The sequence below is a fragment of the Ambystoma mexicanum genome, chromosome 5p (genome assembly GCF_040938575.1).
Source record: "Ambystoma mexicanum isolate Mex_15411 chromosome 5p, UKY_AmexF1_1, whole genome shotgun sequence".
Classification (NCBI taxonomy): domain Eukaryota; kingdom Metazoa; phylum Chordata; class Amphibia; order Caudata; family Ambystomatidae; genus Ambystoma; species Ambystoma mexicanum.
The window spans coordinates 880219929-880242374 of record NC_090930.1 but is presented as its reverse complement, the minus strand read 5'-3'; the positions used below and the strand labels follow the sequence as shown (position 1 = coordinate 880242374).

Below are 22446 nucleotides of genomic sequence, written 5' to 3'. Positions count from 1 at the left end.
GAACAGGCCTCCGGGGCTCTGGAGCGCAGCGTGGGCTGGACGCACAATGAGACATGGGACACCTGTGCTCTGTGGCCAGAGTGGGAACTGTCCTTTGCAGGCTTTCCCCAAACCTTTATTCACTTGCCCATGTGACACCTGTCACGTGGACATCACATCCCTTTCCAACTTTGGATAAACAGAACAAACAAACAAACAAATAAACAATGATTGCTGCTCTCTCTCTCTCTCTTCTGGTGTTCTTTCTCTGCTGCTTCTCTGCCAACCTTCTTGGGCACTCAGCTTTCCACATGGGTGTAGATGCCGTTCAAGACATACCCTTGGAGTGGAGTGGATAGCACTAGCTGCTTCCAGAGTGAATGTCATCCCCCTCGCTCTGGGTGCAGGGTGTGTGCTCTGCGCGTGTCCTTGTCTCTCTCCATTCGTGTCGGGGGCCTCTGAGTTTGTTCTTCCCCCTGTATTTCTTCTGGTGCTGTGCTCTCCTCTCCTGTGGGTTCCCGCTGAGCTTTGGTTCTCTTAGGATTCCTCCCATACGGCCGGAGGAGTCCATTGCAAGTGAGATACGTTGCGTGTCACAGTTTCCCGGCCCCGGGTGGCGGTTGCTAGGCCATGTTCTCTGTGAGTGATGGTCCAAGGTAGCGATTCGTAGGGGCGCCTCATCTTAGCCTATCTGCGCCCTGTTGAGTTGACTTGCTCCACTTCAGGGTACCGGGTGTATTCATGGATGGCCACAAGGAGTTATGCTTTGTTTGCAATGGTGCAGAAGTCAATGCTTATGGCATCCCAGCGGCGTTCACTCCTTGAGGGGCATTCCATGGGCTCAGGGTGTCCTGGTCGGTGTGTTGCTAAGCATGCAGTGCATAATTATGCGAGTGCCATCACCTTCCACTGAATTTGTGGCATCCATATGCAGGATTTCAGGAATGCCTGTGTTTTGACAATCCCTTGGTGGCCCTCGTGCACCTGTTTAAGTGCTTCCTCCTGAAGGGCGGAAGACAGTACTATGCAATGGCCTTTGAGGATGAGGCCCTCAAGCGATACTGAGAGTTTGTGATGTATTCCAAACAGTGCTTGGAGCATTTCTAGCACTTGTGGCATCTTGTGGGAGACTGCTGTGAGGAAAGTCTTCCACTCTCCCGTCAAGATCGCCTTCTTGGTGAGCTGTAGGCAGGGGTCTCTGTCGGTTTTTTCTGCAATTTCATTGATTTTCATGGCTTTGAGTCTGGCACAGGCAATTACCTGGCACACGTGCTTCTCTGTCTCATTTGCTGCTTCACGTTCCGTGGAGGTGGCTGGTCGAAGGTGCTGTGACAGAAAGTCCGCTGGATTGTCAGCTCCTGCCCAGTATTGTACCTCAAGATCGAATTGTTGCAACTGGAGCATCCAGCGTTCAATCCTGGCTGGGGGATGTGGTGCTGAACCTTTGAAGATGGAGACCAACAGCTTGTGGTCTATCAGCACCTTCACTGGGTGTCCCAGGATGTAGACGCGGAAGTGCCTGCATCCCCATAAGATGGCCAGTGCCTCTTTTTCAATATGGGCATAGTTCTGCTAAGTCTGTGTGAGTGCTCTGTTTGCAAATGCGATGGGGAAGGTGGTGCCCTCTTTGTCTGTCTGGGTGAGCACTGCTCCCAGTCCCACCGGGCTGGTATCCACTAGCAGTTCTGTTGTGTGTGAGGTATCGAAGAATGTTCGTATCACTGGAAAGGGTGTCCTTGATTTTCCAAAAAGGCACTTTCTTGTGCTTCTCCCCACTGCCAGAGTGTTTTTGTTTTCGTAAGTTAGCAAAGAGGGGTGGCGATGGTAGGTAGGTCAGGGATGAATCGCCCACAGTATGTCGCCATCCCTAAGAAGATCTGTACTTCTGTTGCTGTGGTTGGGGATTGTGCAGTCTTGATGTCTTCAACTTTTACTGGGTTGGGGAACACTCCCTTTTCATTGAAGAAGTTGCTGAAGAAGCTCAGCGTGGACTTGCCAAACTCGCACTTTTCCTCATGTAGCATTACTACTGAGTTTTCCAACCACTGGGGGGTTGCTGCCAGCCTGATATTGTGTTCTTTCTCCGTCTTTGCGTACACTAAGATGTTGTTGTTGACGTTCATTACTTCTGGGAGGTCTTGGAGGACTTTGAGTATCTCGTGCTGAAAGACCCCGGCCGCTGATGATACACCGAAGTTGAGACTGTGGTACCTCCTCAGCCCTAGATGCGATGAGACGATGTGATATAGCATGACTCTTTAGATAAGCAGATGTGATGGTAGTCTGATCTTAGGTCTAGCTTGCTAAAGACTGTGGCACCGGTCAGGTCCACGATCAGCTCGTCTATCGTAGGGGTTATGTGCCTTTCCCTTCCGATTGCCACGTTTGGGAGGCGCATATCGATGCATATGCGCACCGCTTGCAGTTGTTTTGGCTTTGCCATGACTACCATTGGCGAGACCCAGAGTGTGGGGCCGGTGGTCTTCTCAATAATCGGGAGGTCTTCCAGCTTGTTTAGTTCTGATTCTACCACTGCCCTCATGTGGAACGGGACCCTCCGATGTCGTACTGCTCGTGGTTCTATCGTGGGGTCAATGTGGAGTTTCACTGACCTGCCTTTGAGGCATCCAATGCTTTTGAATAGTTTTATGTGTTTTGTTAGCAGGTGGTCGATCTCCTTGGGCTGGATGGCGAAGTTGAATTTGATCATTTCTAGTCGTTCTGCCGGAATTGTACGAATGCACCAAAAAAAATGGTCCGACTGCACAAAAAGTCTGTAAAATGCATACCACCAAAGGTTCGAACACCAAAAGTGTGAGCATTTGGTGGCATGCATTGTAGGTAAGTAAAAAAAAAAAAAAAGAAAAAAGACTGCAGGGGCTGCGGGGGTCTCCCCCGCAACACCCCGCTCACCATACTATAGAGTATAGTGAGCTGGGGGTTGGAGGGGACACCCCCGCTGCACACTCAACATCGAAAAACGATGAGTAGTATAGTGAGCGGGAGTTGCAGGGGAAACCCCTGCAGCTGCCTGAAAAAAATTTAAAAAAGAAAAGGACCCTGCGGTGCCGGTTCCCGATCACGGAAGTGAAAGGGAACCGGCTCCGCAGGGACACAGTGTGAAGAAAAGGTAAGTAGGGTTTGTTTATGTTGGGGGTGTGGGTGGGGGTGTATTGAGGGTGTGGGTGGGGTGTGTGGTGTGGGTGTGGGTGGGGGTGTGGGTATGTGTGATTTGCAGTGTTTGTTCGCATGGGAAATGTACAAACCTTTGGTGGTGCGTACATTTCCCATGCAAACTTTTCCGTCACTGACTTATCCATGACGGAAAAATCACGCAGATCCGTTCTGCCATCGAGCAGCTGAGCAGGGTTTCTATTCCAGCGTCTACGACGTGGATCCGAGTCTTGCAGCTCATGCCATGATGTGTGATGATGGTTTTGAAGTATCCCAATACCAGGAGGGGCTTTTTGAACAGTAGCCGTAGTATAGTATAGATCTTCACCGCAGAAGGGGACCTGAGTGCTGGGTTGACCAGTTTCTCTCCATAAATGTTCATGTTCTAACATATTCTTGCCAAGTTCCTTCATGTGGTGGAACAAGGATGTGTCTATGTCACGTTCCTGCTTCCGCTCCTGCATGACCCACTGGCAATGTCTCTTTTCACTGTCACACTAGACCATTATCACACCATTTATTGTTCCTAAGAGGCCAGCCATATCACTACTTCTTCTTTGTGTACTTCCTATCATTGTCTCAAACGATACACATTCTTGGGGTAAAACGTCATACCTATGCCGCTGGAACACAGTTACTGTTAAAAATCTCACATTTCTTCCAGGGACCATTTCACACATTCACTAATTGGCCAATCAACATTGAGAAATGGGAATTGTCGCATATATCAAATGCAGAGATTGTTTCGAATCAGACCAATTCTCTATCCCACAGAGCTGTGGGAGGCATACTCAAAACACACGTAGACCCCTGTGTAGAAAAGAGTAAGTCCCCTCCATTCTCGGGCCAAAAAGCTTTCATACATTTGGAATTGTATAGGATTTATTACAAGTGATTGATGTTTCTATGACCTCATAAAAGCAAAACTAATGTCTTCATTAATACGTTATCTGTGTGCTTCAAATCCTGGTACTCAAGGCCAAATACCCAGTTATTGGATAGATAGAACTTGCAGCTGAGCAAAGAAAATAAATCAAATGGCTTTGAAGCCTGTCCTGCAAACTAGCAAAAGCAGGAGGCATTAGCAATATATGTTCTTAGGTTCATAGCAAGTAAGAAGTCTACAGTTCTAATTGTTTAAACACAACAACATATAAAACATACAATGAGCATATTCATTTTATTTCTTCTCTCGACTTAATATGAATCAATGCAAGATGGTTTCCAACTCATTTTGTCCATGTGCTTCTTAGACAAGTCCCAGGGAAATGTCCATTATACAATTATATTTCAAATTCTGTTATTACCCCACTCACTCAGAACAGCCAGACACAATTCTAATGTTCTGAATCGTTATTTCCAGAGAACAATTATTACTCTATTTGGAGAATTATTCAGATACATTCATTCAAATTTATTTTTCTAGAATTCTTACAGTATTTGAAATATTTTGCAGGTGGAACATGGTATACTTTACAACTAGGAGGACACAAAAAGCACCAATTAGTATTGCCAAAAAACTACAGAAAACCATGTGTTATGGAAGCCCCTTAAGAGGCTGTTGACCCTGCAAGCAAGCCCCACAAGGACCAGCCTGTGATATTATTTACTCGGGAGAAGGTAGTTGCAAATTTGCAGTTGTGTGAAATAATATCAGATATATTACTTGAATAGTCAGGATTGTAAGTACAGCATTCAGAACCAATCAGCGTATATAATCCTCTCTGGAAGTCTAAGATAGTGTCCAGTGCCATATGATTTTGCAAGGCAGTAGTGAGCAAAGCCACTTTTTCTACTAATAGGGACAACCTACATATGTTGTCTCAATTTAGTTTGATACCTACCCCAGATATTAGGTGTCCATACGTTCAGCAAACTCGTCCCAACCTGATTCTCTCTTATGTCATGAGGGTAGCTTGGTAGAGTGTCTGATAGCAGTTAAAAGGAACTAATCCATAGGGAGCCAACTATAAGCACATGTTCCACAAATGAAGTTGGTACCATTGTATGCAGCATAGCCTGACTAAGTACCAGGGAATATTTTGTTTAAAAAGAATGGGACATTACTACTAGTGACATTCTTTGTGGTCAATAGGGTATAACATATTTACTAATATACAGAGATAGTGTGTACAGAAGACATTTTGTAAGAGAGGACAATCTGATAACAGCAGGTTTCATTTTTATTTCAGAAGGTGGGGGATGACTTGGAGGTCTATTTAAACCAAATGAGGATCCATGTCCTTTACAAGCATCAGGACCATCTGACTCAGAAACAAGTCTCAGTCATTAGAGATGTCCCACACAAACTCTAAATCGAAGAGAAGAGGAGCATTGGGAAGTCAGAGTCAATGCTTCACTTAGCTTTACTTAGCTACTCTGAATGCTCGCTCTGCTGTCAAACATTCCTCCGACATCTGTCTCCTACTCAAAGACTTTGACCTAGATGGCCTTGCACTTACTGAGACATGGTTCAATTCCAGCTCTGTCACTGCTCTTGATCCCTCCTTCCTGAGGGCTACAAAATCCTATCCAAACCCAGACTGAATAAGTGGGTCCCTACCTACATCATAGCTATTCAATCCTACTCCTCCTTTGAATGCCTCACCTGTAAAATTGGGGTCTACCCTACTCTCTCTCTCACCCATGACACTATCTACAGGCCCCATGGCCCTATCCCTCTCGTCCTCTGTGAATAGGCTGACCTCGGCTCCTGCCTCTCAACCTCTACTCCCAAACTCCTCCTCCTCTGTGACTTCAACATCCACCTCAACTCCCTTGAATCATCCACCTCTCAGTTCTGTATCCTTTGTGACTCCCTGGGCCTCATTACGGGTCCGGCGGTAGCCATGCTGGTGATACTGGCAGGTTGCCGCCAGACCCGTATATATTTAACCAAAGAAGCACCAGCACTGTTAATAGCGGTGCTGGTGCTTCCATGAAACTCTGCAAGTGGGTGCTGTCCTGCCCAGCAGGTCAGACCTGCCGGACAGGAGGGCAACTGCCCGGCAGAGTTGTAGTGTGCCGGTCTGGAAACAATTGTGCTGGTAAGCTTACCGGTATCGTTGTTTCCAGACCGGCACACTTATAATGAGGTCCCTTCTCTCTCTATTCTCACTTCCGGTCCGGCCCACTATGCCGGTCACACCCTGGATGCCCTCATTTCTGGTGACATCCCTATATCTTATCTGCTCACGTCCCCCTCTCTTGGTCTGACTGTTCTCTCCTCTCCTCCTACCTGGGACCTCTTGGCCCTTTATCTGAGCCACCGCCAGCACTGCCTGCCTCTTTTCACCGTCATCTGACCTATGAAGTGACCTATGAAGTGAGTGTCAGTCACTGCTTTTGCCTCCACCTTCATCCCTCCCTCCCGCCCCTACCTCTGACTCTCCCTCTTACTCTGTCCTTGCTAATCTGCACCTCTCCATCTCTAACACCCTTGATATACTTGTCCCTGTCATGAGGATTAGCCTAAAACCTGTCCCCAAGAACAACAGCTGATACGACTCTGATCTAGCTCCTAAGGCAATATCGCTTCTCTATCCGCTCCAAAAAGTGGACCCACATCCAAGCCTGCATCTCCAGAGCCACTAACAACTCTTCAAAATCTGCAAGGATCTAGCCAATCCAGTTGCAGTCTCTACCTTTCTCCCACTTCCCAGGCTCTCTGCACCGCTTTGACCTTCCACTTTACATCGAAAACCCAGGACATCTTGTCCTCACTCTCTTCCACTCCCATCTCCACTTCCATGCCTGGCCCCCTGCCTCCCTTGGCTCCCCTCCTTTCACTCCCTTCACTCTCCTCCCTCCTGTCCATAGCACCGGATGAGCTCTCTAAAGTGGTCCCGTCTATGAAGGCCTCCTCCAAACAGGTGCTCCCCTGCCCCTCCAGAACCATTAAGGACAACATCTCCTTTCTCGCCCTGGCTCTTGCTGACTTCTGTAACCACTCCTTTGCCACTGGCTCTTTCTCTTTATCCCTCAAGCACTCTTTTGTGCACCTTCTCTTAAAAAAGCCATCTGCTGACCCCTCCTACCCGGGTAACTATCACCCTATTTCCACTACCCCTTTCCTGGGTAAACTCTTGGAGAAGCTGGTCCTCCCCCAACTGACCCTCCACACCGACCTTGTTGGTTGCCTTCATGACCATCAATCTGTATTTCAGGCATCCAGAGGCACGGAAACTGCTCTCCTGAACACCTGTGAAACCATGCTTGCAAATCTCGACTCCAACTCTCCTGCTGTTCTCATTCGCCTTGATCTCCCCTCTGCTTTTGACACAGTCAACCATTCCATCCTCATAAAATGACTCTGACACCCTGAGCATCACGACCGGGCACTGGATTGGCTGGCCTCTTTTCTAACTAATCACTCTTCCAAGTTGCAATTGGGCCCTTTCTCCTCCAGCGTCTGACTTTCTACCTGGGCATCCCTCAGGGCTCTATCCTATTGCCTTGGCTCTTCAACATCTATCTTGCACCGCTTGCTCACCTGATTCCTCCTTCGCTCCTCATTTCCAGTGTTACGCCGATGACACACAACTGTCCTTCAAACTTCCCTCTACTACCTCCTCTATTATCCTGGACTGTCTGCCTGCCATTCAAGCATTGTGTGCAGCTAACAATCTCTGCCTTAAGGCCAGTAAAATGGAGATCATTCTGATTGGGGCATCTGCGCCCTCTTTTCCTCTTTTCCTCATTCTCTATGGCCACCCTCTTGTGGCCCTCTACCCAACCATCTTGTGAGGTCACCAACGGGTGAACACCAGCATCAATGGCCTCATGACAAGTAATGTTAAAAGTGCCTAGAGTCAGTGCTTGAAACAGGACAATGAGATGAAAGAAAGTCATGGTGTGGAACTACTTAAGGTCTGATTACGTTCATTTGCACAACAAAGTTCAGATATAGTTCATTGACCAAGACCAGAATTTCACAATGTTTCAATGAGTTGGCAGGCAGTTCACCAGCATGAAGATAAAAAGCTAGATGCAATAAATATTAGTTTTCAGGGCGCAGTGATAGAGTAGGGAGCTTGCTGTCTGCCTGCATTATAGAAAACTGTGCATATGTACAAAGATGAGAATTCCAGCAACCGTCAGAAACACTCCAATCACTATTTTGTACAGAGGAATGTAGACATAGCGTGTACACACGAGTTCCTTGTAGCTTCCTCTTCATTCAGCCACACCTTCTATCATATCCACAACAAGCATAATGCTAGCAGCGGGAGAGTGTGTTGTTTGGTGCATTCAGTACTTTTGTTCAATGCAGAAATGCAAGCAAATATTCATAGATGCCATGGGTTGAGGTTGCACCTATCTGAGACTATTGTTTCTAGGCTTCAAGCAGCAGGCGTGTGCAGGGTTTCCCTTTCTTCAGCAGTGTGTAAACTCACTGCATATAAAGTAGGAGCCTCATTGAAGTTGACGTCAGAGCTGATGTTGGGAGCTGGGCATTATCGTCAGTAGTGAAAAGGGAGAAGTGATCGATGTTGCGGATACTAGTGAAGAGGCTGATGCGCCATGGATGCATGAGGTAGTGTAGCCATACCAGCAGGTGGAGTTGATGGTAAGGCATCTGGGGAAATTGCCTGTGGCACTGGGGCTTCAGGTACAGGCAGAATCCTCTTGCAGGTGTCCACAAATAATCCCTGCGACACTAGACCTCTGTCTTGGTAGCAAAGAGAATCTGATGTGGGCCATGCCAACTTGGCTGGAGAGTCAACTTTCGCTAGTGCAGGCACAGTCTCTTGGCTTGAGCAAATGGCAGGGTCTGTCAAGAACTTCAGACAGGGCCTTCTTCGCCTGGACATGGACAGATCTGTCAACCTTCAAAGGAGACTTACAGTAGTTCAAAACACTATCAGTGTCAAGCTGTACATTCAGCTCATGCAGAGATTGTGGCCTGGGTAGTAGCCATTCACATAGGTTACCCTGTAAGTATCTCCTGTGGTAACGATTCATCTTTATGGTTGGAGTTGTTGCTAATATGAAGCAGAAAAAGAGGCAATGCTTTGAGTCACTTGAGATCAGTCTCCTGGCAAATCTTAGAAAGCCTCATTGTAATATTGCCATTTCAGCATTCCATAATACAACTGGACTGAAAGTGATAATCACAGTGTAAGTGGTGGATGATATTTAGAGCTTTGCAGATGTCTCTTATAACCTAGCCAGTGAAGTAGGATTGCCTCTGACTGTCTATTATAACTGGGCGAACAAAGCAGGGAATGCATTCCATCAGCAAGCTTTTTGCCACTGTAATGATGTTTGTCTTTCTAGCGGGATAGGCTTCCACCCATGCTGGAAACACATACACTACTAGCATACAATACTCATAGGACAGACATTTGGAAATCTGGATAAAGTCTATTTGAATATTCTGAAAAAGGCCTTCAAGGGCCGGGCCCATGAAAGGCAGAGTCTTGACCGCCTGACCTATGTTGTGTGCTAGGCAGACGTGATAGGTGTTGCAATAATTGTGAGCTACAGTTGGAAAATAGCGAACAATCAAGTCACAGATAATGAGATCAGCCATTATAGTCTTACCGTGTGAGGCATTGAGTGGGTTAGATGGGCGAGGTAGGATAAAAAGACTGTACGACTGCACCATAAGGTATCACTTTCCAAACGTACAATTTCTGAGAGACCCGTATGTCTTCTCTTGTTTAGGAGCTAAATACAACAACAACGCTACACTAAAGAGGTTGGCAGTCAGGAAATGTTTTTTTCTAAAACACAAATAAGGACACCATTAGGAGCCATTCGGCCTCGGAAGGCAACCAGGCTTGCTGATTTATCAGCCAAAGTGTTTCCTTGAGCAATATCAGAGACAAGTAATTTGTGTGCTTTGTGCTTTGCTATTGCAAGGGCAGAAGGGAGCAGTAGGCAGCCTAGTGAAACATCAACATAAGGTCCATTAAGTATAGGGATTCCTGCTTAGGTTAGAAAGCCTTGATGCTTCCACAGTATACCAACATCAAGGATGACACCATGGACATAGTGGGAATCAGTGTAGACGGTGGCAGTTTTGTCTCTTACTGTAACACATGCACGGGTGAGAGCAGCCAGTTTGGCAACCTGGTCAGAGCAGACATTTGGCAAGTGGTAAAATTCTAACACTTAATACTAAGTACAAACTGTGTAACCTGCTGCGAGTTGCCACTAAGGACCCTCAAACAAGACCCATCAATATAAAGAAGCAAATCTCGGTTCTGTAGGCGTACATCTTCCAAGTTCAGTCCAATTTGAGTTCATGTTCTCACACATCTAGAAAACTGTGTGGATCACCATCAGAGAATGTCAGAAGCAGAGAAGTAGGGTTCAGAATAGAACATTACAGCTGAAACAACACATGTTCATATTTAGTCAGTCAAGAATTAGAAATGTGCTGGTTTTCCCTTTTGGGGAATGCTGGTATCAGCCTGAAGTACTGCCGCAGTTACTGGATAACCTAAAACCAGAGTATCTGTCTTTTTTTACCAGCACAGCATTTGAGGCAACAGATTGAAGACACTGTGGCAGATCTGTTGGAACCAGATCCAGAACTGAGCTGAAGTAAGAAATGGCCAGTGTGTGTTGCTGTGAAATTGTTTGAAAACATCTAAAGTAATGCCATCACCTTACTCACAATAAAATGTAAGTTGCCTGTGGTAATTGGGCAGACCCAGAGCAAGGGCTTAAGACAATTCTTGCTTGATAGTGGCAAATGCCTCATCTTTTCTGGGGAACAGGATTGGGGGTTAAATCAAGAGTAAGAGCCTGTAGAGGCTTTATAATGGGAACATATCCAAAGACCCACTGCCTGCAGTGTTTGCCAAGAAGATCTACTATTTGTTTGTGGGTTACAGGGTTGGGAACTCAGTGGATCATATTGGTTAAGGCCTAAGTCAGTGAACTTGGGTTAGACACAATTATGGAGTTTCCTTCAAAGCTTCAGGACCCTTCAGAGATGCACAGGTAACAGATCAAGGGGCTCTTGCTTGCATGCTACTAGCAAAGATGATGTCAGTAGCAAAGCATCTACATACTGCACTTAAACAGACCCTATAGTGAACATGAGAGAGTCTGAATCTCTCTGCAGAAATCAGTGGTAAGAAGATGGGGAGCTCCCCAGACCCTTCTGGAAGCCTAGTGAAGGTATATTGCACATTGCCCTGATCTATTGTGGCAAATCAAGGTTTATACCGAGGTAGGGATGTTCAAGGATGAGGGTGGGGAAAGGGGGCATAGTTACACACATGGGACTGGAAGACAAGCCAGGTAAGCCTGATCGGATCACAGTTCTAAGTTAAAACGAGGTAGACAATGGAAACAGGAAGAAGGGAAAGATGGTCATAGAAGGATAAAGAATGAATGAATAGTTTAGTGTCTCCTTGCAAAGATTTCAGGATCTAAGACAACTCAAAATATAAAAGGTCAAAGACGTTACCAAATTCACACAGGTGTTGAACGCTGGCGATATGGCTTCACAGATACAATGTATTCAGGAGGAGCCATGACCAAAAACATTAATGCATTTATTGGGGTCACTTTGTGGCACTCACTCAGTATTCCCTGCTGTCCGTCCTGTGCAAAAATCTATCCCAGTTACAACATCTTGTGGGGCTTGCAGGGTAGATGCACTAGTTGCCATACCATTTTTAAATTGAACATGATCCATATTTCTTCAAAATAAATAATCCCCCAAAAATTAAAGTAACCAACACATTCAAACAGGGCAACACACATGCAAAAATAACAACACTGACTTCCTACACTAAAATCAATTTAGTCTGGTGGCTGGATTTAAGCGTGTTGACTACTGTAACCAGTTAAACCTTCAGGTGGAGTTTCAAGAGCTCTTTAACAAAACAAATCAGAATAACATTTAACTAAAGAAAGATCAGACAAGGCAAATACGACAGTTTTAACATTTTATTTTTCTGAACTGACCATTAGATAAAACACGGCTTGTATGCCAGTTGAGCAGGGACTCCCTTCAACCCATGGACATTCCATTAGCTAAAATCCTAAATGGACAAAAGTTGTCTTACCTTTAGAGAGCACTGGGGAAGTCGCAGGAGAATCTGTCTGTGTCCATTAAGGTAGCGTTTCAGGCCAATTAATCTGATGCACTTAGGCACCAGAATTGTTTTGTGTCAGAACAATTCAGTAGAATATTTATTGGACAGCCCAGTTGGGGGGCAGACCCTAAACACACACAGATCACCTTTACAGAAAAGAGGCAGACCTCCCTATCGGGAACCAGCAAGCTTGTTATACTTTTGTGATCGGATAGGATTAAATATAAGTGAGCTGACATTTCTATGATCTCATTAAAGCAAACTAACTTCTAATGAATGTATTGTGTGTGCCCTTCACACCCAGATACCCAAGGTGGAATACCCAGTTAGTGTAGAGAGAAAGCTTGCAGACGAGCAAGGGAAGTAAATTAAATGGTGTTGAAGCCCATGACATGATATGATATGATATGATATAATAGTTAATTTATATAGCGCCTTTACACAATGTGTTTCAAAGCGCTTCAAGGCAAGTGAGGGGACAAGGGAAAATACAATGACATTCTTACAGGCCATTAACGGTAAGGATGTGAAATTAACTATCGTACTCAGCCTGACGACATTTCAGATAGTGCAAAAGCTAAGACATAGATAAGGAAGGGAGGGGGAGAGTGGGAAGGAAATGGAAACAGGCAGGCGACTACCATACTAGGCCTGACGGCATTTCTGGTCGAGCCGGAGAAAAACAAAAGGTGAGGGAGAGGGATGCAGAAAGGGAGGGGAGGAACTAAACAAGCGACTATCGTACTCTGCCTGACAATGTTTCAGATAGTGCTGGAGGCAGGAGGGCGGACCGTAAGGGGATGGGAGAGCGACAGACGAGGTTGCTATCATACTAGGTCCACAGACCATTCTGAAAGAGTAAGTGCATAGAAGAAAGTAAGGGGAGGAGGGGAGGAGATAGGAAAAGGGAGAGGGAAGGGGAGGAGATAAAAGAGAATAAGCAGTCAAAAGAGTGGAGAAGCAAGAGGGGAGAGCGAATACAATTGCAGAAGGCAGAAGTAACACATAATGTTGCAAGCCAGGATACAAGATGAAGATGGGAACAGCATGATTCATGGCCACCAAGAGTACAAGATGCAAAGGAAGTCCAGCATGAGAGTTGAGAAAGGGTGACGCACCGTCAATCAATGAAGTCCATAAAAGTAAAATCCAGCACTGTCCACAAGACGGTGATGGTGAAACCAGAAAGCATCAGGACAAACTCATGTGTGCAGAAAGGGGGGGGGGGCACAAGGGAACAACACGGGAGGACCAGAGAGGGTGGGGATGACCTGTGGGGACAGATGGTGTAAACACATGTTGGTGTATGCTTACCTGCTGTCTTAGCAGGCAGTCGGACCATGGATCCTCCTGGTCCAAACAGGTCCAAACAGGAATTGCCCTTTTCTTTGACTGACCTTCACTTTGGATGCCTGGGCGAGAGAAGCCCGTGATCTAAGAGTTAAGAGCAGGAAGGAAAAGGCAGGGCTAAGAAGGTAGGTGGTGCTTAAGCCAGGTGACCTAGATCCACTTACACCTGCTCCCCAGCGGCAAAGGAAAAGAGTCTGGAGGGCTCCTTAAATAGGGAAAAGACTGGCAAGGAGGAAGGCACCAGGTGGGCAGGGCTTGCTAAGTGGTGAAAAAGAGTGGCAAGCAGGAAGATACCAGGTGGCGGGGATTGTTAAGTGGTGAAAAAGAGCGGTAACCAGGAAGGCACCAGATGGGTGGGGCTTAGGCCAGGTGACTTAGCTCCACTTACACCTGCTCCTCAGATGCAAAGGAAAAGAGGCTGGAGGGCTCCTTAAGTAGGGAAATGAGCAGCAAGCAGGAAGGCACCAGGTGGGCAGAGCTTGCTAAGTGGTGAAAAAGAGCGTCAACCAGGAAGGCACCAGATGGGCAGGGCTTATGGCAGGTGACCTAGATCCACTTACACATACTCCCCAGCTGCAAAGGAAAAGAGGCTGGAGGCCTCCTTAAGAAGGGAAAAGAGCGGCAAGCAGGAAGGCATCAGGTGGGCAGGGCTTGCCAAGTGGTGAAAAAGAGTACCAACCAGGAAGGTACTAGGTGGGTGGGGCTTAGGCCAAGTGACCTAGATCCACTAACACCTGCTCCCCAGCTGCAAAGGAAAAGAGGCTGGAGGGCTCCTTAAGTAGGGAGAAGAGCAGCAAGCAGGAAGGTACCAGGTGGGCGGGGATTGTTAAGTGGTGAAAAAGAGCGGTAACCAGGAAGGCACCAGATGGGCGGGCTTAGGGCAGGTGACCTAGCTCCACTTACACCTGCTCCCCAGATGCAAAGGAAAAGAGGCTGGAGGACTCCTTAAGTAGGGAAATGAGTGGCAAGCAGGAAGGCACCAGGTGGTTGGCGCTTGCTAAGTGGTGAAAAAGAGTGGCAAACAGGAAGGAACCAGGTGGGCGGAGCTTGCTAAGTGGTGAAAAAAGCGGCAACCAGGAAGGCACCAGATGGGCGGGGCATAGGCCAGGTGACCTAGATCCACTTACACCTGCTCCCCAGCTTCAAAGGAAAAGAGGCTGGAGGGCTCCTTAAGTAGGGAAAAGAGTGGCAAGCAGGAAGGCACCCGGTGGGCGGGGCTTGCTAAGTGGTGAAAAAGAGCGGTAACCAGGAAGGCACCAGATGGGCAGGGTTTAGGCCAGGTGACCTAGATCCACTTACACCTGCTCCCCAGCTTCAAAGGAAAAGAGGCTGGAGGACTCCTTAAGTAGGGAAAAGAGCGGCAAGCAGGAAGGCACCCGGTGGGCGGGGCTTGCTAAGTGGTGAAAAAGAGAGGCAAACAGGAAGGCACCAGATGGGCGGGGCTTAGGCCAGGTGGCCTAGATCCCCTTACACCTGCTCCCCAGCTGCCATCCTAGCAAACTAGCGAAAGTAGGAGACATTACCAGTATATGTCCTGTTTAGGTTCAGTGAGTACAATTCTAATTGTGAAATCGCAGCAGAATGTGAAACATGCAGTGAATACCTATGTTTTCTTCTCTAAACTTAACGTGTATTAATTCAACGTGCTTTACAACTCTGGTGGGACCTTGTTCTTCTATGACAAGTCCAGAGGAGATGTTCATTATATAATGAGACAGAAACCATTGTTGAAGGTTCTCCACGTTAATCTAGGATTCAGAATCTAGGCAACTGTTCTCAAACCTGGGAGTACAGTGTACACTCTGTTGTGTTGTTTGATGCGGACCTATCCATGCAGGTGGTCACTATGGAGAAGAAAGATTTCTTTCATTTGAAATCACTGAACCAATGTTCCCAATTCTAATATATTCTCACCAAGTTCAAGAACCAAGAGCATTTGCTTCCTCTCATTTAGTCTCAGTAACCAGCATACAGAAAGGCCTCTCAAAATATCCACTTTACCGCCTGTAGCAAGGGGAAAATGGTGCTGCATGGGTCCTGCTCCTTCTGGGATGCTGCGATTGCGTCTCCCCCGAATTGGCCTCTCTGCACTAGCTTCCCATGCTAAACAGAATCTACTATATTGTCAGATATTGTCCGACATGCATTCTACAAGCAAGGGACCTCATTTTTTATTGAAACGTGTCAACGTCTTATCCCCAGGACAGGTGCCAACTGAGTTCATCCATTTTCTTCACACACACACACAATTCCAAATACGGGAAAATCAAGACCAGGAGCACTTTCATTCTCCGCCGTGTCCTGCAGTATGTGGAATGCCTTGCCGTTGGAAATTTGTGAAACCAGCAACCATCTGATGTTTACAACAGCTCCTGACAACACACCTAGTTCTGTAGTAACTGCTTGTGTGGCCTCAAGGACAAGGGCACTGCACATCACAACTTATCTCACATACCATTTGATGAGTGGTTGGCCAACTCGCAAGTGTTCTAGTAATAGAAAATTACATAATGCCACTGAAATGTTCAATTTGTTGTCATTAAATGAACTATGAACCCCAATTCTCTGTGCTGCACAGTGGTCTAGACATTTGACATGCAGCATATTTAAGGTTTTTGAAAGGGTACTCACACCAAGAGTGACTTTTGACTTGTCCAACCACCATGTAGCAAAAACATTCTCTTATTAGCTGCTTCTCGGCACTAGGTTTGCATTCCGATGCCCAAGGTGGTCCATTTGCATGCGCCTAGAAGAGAGTGTCAGTGTCCATTAGCTGGCAGACAGAACGCTCAGACACTCACTAAAGAAAGGCACAGACCAGTAGCTCGACTCCACATGAAGTTTAAACAGACAACACTAACAAACTCTATACAAAGCACCCTATCACCCACTCGAAGGTCCATTAGTCCCTCTTGCAACCCCTGATGCGACCGGGTCTCTGGCACCCTAACACCACTTAGTCAATCAATCAATACTTTATACGGATTCATTCAAAACATAAAAGTGCAAATGTATAAACAACTAATGCAATTAAGGTGAAAATGCAAACCTTTAACAACAATAGTTATTTCAATACAATAACACCAAGCCATAATATAATACAAATATCACAGTATCATAAAATCATTAAAATCATAAAATTGATATACATAACCACAAACGTTCTACAACACTAGCCAGCAACAGATGATTACCATATACATCCTTTCCTTCGACTTGCTTCCACCACAGGTAAAGTCTGGTTTCTAATCTTCAGGCACCTCTTAGAAAGCGTCTGAGCCGGTAAGATAGCTCAACAGCCGGTAAGATAGCTCAGCAAGTCGAGTGCGTGATGCTGTGCTCTGTGGTTGATCTCAGGTCGCAGGTTCGATTCTCGGCAAGGCCAACTCCGACTTTCATCCTTTTGAGGTTGATAAATGAGTATCAACTTCGGTTGGGTGATATTTTATGTATATATGTTCTAAGAAAAGCGCTTGGGCATAAGCGCTATTTAAATAACACATTATCGTAATGAGGGCCCACGAAACCATCCAAACATTGGCAGAAAGAAGGAAAATAAAAGCTGTCCGGCCTTGTCTCCATTGAACCTTAAAATCGGTAGAATTAATCCCTTTCTCAATATTTCCTATATCTTGCAGAAGAAAAAAACATGAGATACAGTTTCTGGGATGTCACAACAGAAATGGCAGTGAGAAGTAATTTTCCTTGCATTTTGTAAAGTCCTGTATGTATTAATTTGTCAGCAAGCAATCAAACCTAAGTCTACTGAATAGAAACTGATCGCAAAGTAAATGACTATGTCAAATAGGGATCAATCCCTGTTGGCTGTGATGTTGCCAATATAGTTCGATTCAATGGTCGGTTTAAGGGACAGCTCATCAGTAATGGGCGAGGGGGCGTCTACCCACGGGGCATTGGCCCCCTCTTACCCATTATGGAGGAGCCAGCCCAGTAAAATACAAGCACTCCCTCAGCTGTTTATTTCAGCTGAGGGAATGCTATTAAGTGTGAAAGGGAATCTTTGTTTCCCTTTCACAGTTAAATGTCCCCAGCCGCGCAAGCACAATGAGCCATGCAAGTCTGGGAGCGTTTGCTTCTCCAGCCTCAGATGGCTCATAGGAAATGCTGGCTGGGGACTTGCATGTCTTTATCTGCAAGGAGGCACATATAAGCAGAGCAGGCTGGAGTGCGGCGCATACAGACCCATGCTCAGGACCCTTGCGCGCATGAGCACGAACCAGGAAACTTCCTGATTCCTGTTCATGCTTGTAGGGGGCTGGATCACTTGAACCTCCGGACCCGTGGCTGAAGGTAAGTTTTTTATGATCATTTTTAAAGATTTTAATTATGTGTGTGGATGCGTGCATGCTTGTGCTGTTAGGTGAATGTATGATCATGGATGATGGATGCTGGTGTGAATGAGAGAGTGCTTTCTGTGTGTATGTTGTGTAAATGGGTGTGTTTGTATGTCTGTTTATTTACTATTTAAATATGTTTATGGATGCATGTATGCTTGTGTTTTGGGTGAGTGCATGATGGATGTTCGTGTGAATGAAACAGAGCGTGCTGGGTGTCTATGTTGTGTAAATGTGTGTGTTTGTATGTTTATTATTTAAATAAGTGTATGGATGTGTGTATACTTGTCTTGTGAGTGAGTGCATGATGGGTGCCCATGTGAATGAAAGAGTGCTTGCTGTGTATGTTGTGTAAATGTGTGTGTTTGTATGTTTATTATTTATATATGCGTATGGATGCATGTATGGTTGTGTTATGAGTGAGTGCCTGATGGGTGCTTGTGTGAAAGAGAGAGTGCTTTCTGTGTGTATGTTGTGTAAATGTGTGTGTTTGTATGTTCATTTATTTAGCATTTAAATATGTTTATGGATGCGTGTATGCTTGTGTTTTGAGTGAGTGCATGATGGATGTTCGTGTGAATGAAACAGAGCATGCTGGGTGTGTATGTTGTGTAAATGTATGTGTTTGTATGTTTATTATTTAAATATGTGTATGGATGTATGTATGTTTGTGTTTTAAGTGAGTGCATGATGGGATGGATGTTTGTGCGAATGAAACAGAGAGTGCTTGCTGTGTCTATGTTGTGTAAATGTGTATGTTTGAATGTTTATTATTTAAATATGTTATGGATGTGTGCATGCTTGTGTTATGAGTGAGCGTATGATGGGTGCTCGTGTGAATGAAAGAGTGCTTGCTGTGTGTATGTTGTGTGTGTGTGTGTGTGTGTATGTGTGTGTATGTGAGTGTGTTTGTTGTGCTGGTCCGAAAGGATTTTGGCGAGTGAGGGTAGGAGGTCCGTACAACAAAGGCATTTTAAAAATACCTTTGCTGCCCAACCCCCCACGCCACCGGCCAAATTCAGCTCTCCGTCTGAGGTGCTGTGGGGCCCAGGGTATGAAACAGGAAATGTACCCTTACTATTTTAGTTATAACCAAAGAGTTTCAAGAGGAACAGGTCAGTACAATTATTTGGCCTGATCTCTTGAGCTACTTAAAGATAGAGAAATGAGTTGCTTAATTCTAGCAAACCCTAAATGAATCAGCCGCTAAGTACATATTACCACCCACTCAGGATATTGTTTCTAAACATCTGAAGAAACAATGAAACATTTGAACAACAAATGATGAGAATATGTAAAAAATTACAGAAAATAAGTAAAGTATCTTTACTGCTGTATATAATAACCAACTAGGACATAAAGGTAAAAACAATACAAAATATTCAGTGGGTGCGAATGCTTATCTACATTCAAAATAGCAAATTGTAAATCGAATTGTGAACAAATAGTACATAAAAGTTACATATATTGTAAAGTTAAATACAACAACTCAAAAGAAATGGTGCTTCAGATTGGATTCAGTAGCAGAAAACAAAATACAAATGCATAAATTCATTGCATCATGCGTCCCCTTATTTGGGCCAATAGTTCCTTATTAAATAAGAATAATGAAGTCCTCACAAGGATGGTAACACGCGTTCAAGTCCCCGCACAGATGGTACCGTACACGCAAGTAAAAATAAGCATTTTTGCAAATATGAAGTTGGATCCTGTATTATGAATTTTTTTTAACATAGTTCTGCTATTAGCCAATTTCTAAAACATTGGGAAAGGATAGTCCCCGCAAGGCAGGTCCCCACACATAGCCCCCACAAGGTAGGTAAAACGTGTATGTGTGTGTGTGTGTGTGTATGTGTGTGTGTTTGTTTGTGCTGGTCCGAAAGGATTTTGGCGAGTGAGGGTAGGAGGTCCGTACAACAAAGGCATTTTAAAAATACCTTTGCTGCCCAACCCCCCACGCCACCGGCCAAATTCAGCTCTCCGTCTGAGGTGCTGTGGGGCCCAGGGTATGAAACAGGAAATGTACCCTTACTATTTTAGTTATAACCATAGAGGTTCAAGAGGAACAGGTCAGTACAATTATTTGGCCTGATCTCTTGAGCTACTTAAAGATAGAGAAATTAGTTGCTTAATTCTAGCAATCCCTAAATGAATCAGCCGCTAAGTACATATTACCACCCACTCAGGAGGTTGTTTCTAAACATCTGAAGAAACAATGAAACATTTGAACAACAAATGATGAGAATATGTAAAAAATTACAGAAAATAAGTAAAGTATCTTTACTGCTGTATATAATAACCAACTAGGACATAAAGGTAAAAACAATACAAAATATTCAGTGGTTGCGAATGCTTATCTACATTCAAAATAGTCAGCAAATTGTAAATCGAATTGTGAACAAATAGTACATACAAGTTATATATATTGTAAAGTTAAATACAACAACTCAAAAGAAATGGTGCTTCAGATTGGATTCAGTAGCAGAAAACAAAATACAAATGCATGTGCAATTTACTAATAAATTCATTGCATCATGCGTCCCCTTATCTGGGCCAATAGTTCCTTATTAGTGGAACAAAAGTTGTTTGGTAGAAAAATCAATGAATTATGCAGGGTCTTTCGATGCAAGATATCTGATCAGTTGCCGACGTGATTGAGTGCTGGTTGGTAACGGAGATTCCAACGAGCTGAGATACAGGTTGACCACTATTCCCTGTAGTTTTCACGTTTTGGCGGTAGTAAGTGGATGTAAAGTCTGCCTTCATCAGGGCTCCGAATCAGGGACCCTGTATAGAATAACATTAATATGCTGTGAGTGGGTATAGTACCGCGGATGCCCCAATCAATGGGACATATGTTAAAGCTAAGTTTGTTCTCATAGCGACCGGTTTGGAGACTTACTTGCCAGTGCGCATTATCTCAAGCGCATTGGTGCACCCACGCATTGGAAAAGAGGAGAACGCCAGACGCCGGGACCAGTTGTACAGGTGCCAGGTCAAAGATGAGGAGCTTCGCAATTAATGCAGAAGGTTCACGGGTAGTCTCGAGGCTGTGAAAGGGACAAATCATATGGAGAAACAGTTGGTAATGGAGGGCCAGCAGTTAATTTACTGCACAGAGATCCCGGGATAAGTGGAGCACAGAGACCACTGCCACATTTGAGTGCAGGCGGCGGTGTGTGCTTGGAGATTAGATTAGAAAAAAGAATTTGGTGCAACTGGAGAGCAAGCATTATATTTTACACGGGTAATGCTTATTGGCACTCCAATGTGTATAGGTACATAGGGAAGTGGTAAGCAGAATAGACGTGTGGAACCCATAGAGATGACCAACATAGTGTTCAGAGGTCGGCACTGCTGTTGCCAGGTGCTCAAATTAGTATTAGGTCATGTGGCAGTGAGAGGGCATCAAGTTTTTCTGCAGTTTTGAAGTAGTAACAGACAGAACCAAAAAGATTTGCCTGCGTGTTCATTAGGTGAATAGTCAATGTGAGCTAAGGTCGGGTGCTGTAAGATAGCAGAGTACGAAGGGGAAGCGTGGTCTGGCGCGCACACGTGGGCTGATCCGGAGGACCAGAAAGCCACGTGTGCGCGCACGGTCAAGCGACCCCAGGCTCACCTTGTTCTTCTAGTGCAGATTCAAAAGTGACAGCCGCTTGTGTCGGCGCTGCCTCAGTGTCAGTGGATTGCAGTGACGCGCTTCCAAGAATGCGGAAGAGAAACTCTGCACGCCATGTAAGATGAGCAATATGCTCGTTGCTAGGGAAGTCACGCATGCGCGCTTGCCTCGTTGCCATAGTTGACAATCGTAGTCATGGCAAACGCACATGCTCCCATGCAAGTTCGTCATATTTAGCGTGTGTCAGACAAATAGTGAAGTAGGTGGTCGGTGTGGTATCCGCCACGCAAAGGTGTCTGGCAGGCACTATGGCGGTGAGTAAGACGACATCATTGCAAAATAAACAAATTGGGTGAATATATCAGGGAAGTAGATCTTGTTGTCGAAATGGCACAAAGTCATTGATAGAAATTAAAATTAAAAGGAAACGGAAAGCAGAGGGGATTCCTAAATCCATATTCTCATAGTGTGGGCGTGCCTGGTGCGCCTCACGGGTGAATGGGTAATGTGAATTATCTTGATACCTCACGACCTTAGGGGGCAATAAGGTTATTCAGGACATGTTGCAGTGGTTCAAGTGGTTGATGAGAGAGTATTGAGCTAGCACTACTGACCTTTATAATAAAGGTTGAAAAATCTCATTAAGGCCGTGATGATATGTGTCCAGCCTATGTATCCACCGTGCTTCTTTCTTCATAAGGCTGTGGTGGATATCGGGTCCTCCCTTGACTTTCTCTACCACCCACCACAGAATGCTGTTAGGGGTATGGTTAGCAGACAGGACATGTTCCACCAGGGGCGCTGATAGATTTTTACAGCGAATTTTGGACCTATGTTCCGATATTCTGGTGTTGATTGCTCGTGTGGTTTGGCCAATATATCTGAGACCGCAGGGACACTCAATACA

The 22446-nt window shown here is 45.3% G+C and overlaps 1 protein-coding gene across 5 annotated transcripts in view; it reads right to left on the bottom strand.

The window, feature by feature from the left end:
• The window catches only part of HECW1 (HECT, C2 and WW domain containing E3 ubiquitin protein ligase 1), a 1624660-nt gene that overhangs the window by 1341284 nt on the left and 260930 nt on the right, over positions 1 to 22446 (bottom strand). For 2 of the 5 annotated variants that reach the window (XM_069613305.1, XM_069613307.1), the window contains exon 2: positions 16197 to 16311. The exons of the other annotated variants lie outside the window; for them this stretch is intronic. The gene's annotated coding sequence lies outside the window, so the exon portion shown is untranslated. The remainder of the gene's footprint in view (positions 1 to 16196; positions 16312 to 22446) is intronic. 5 annotated transcript variants of the gene reach the window in all.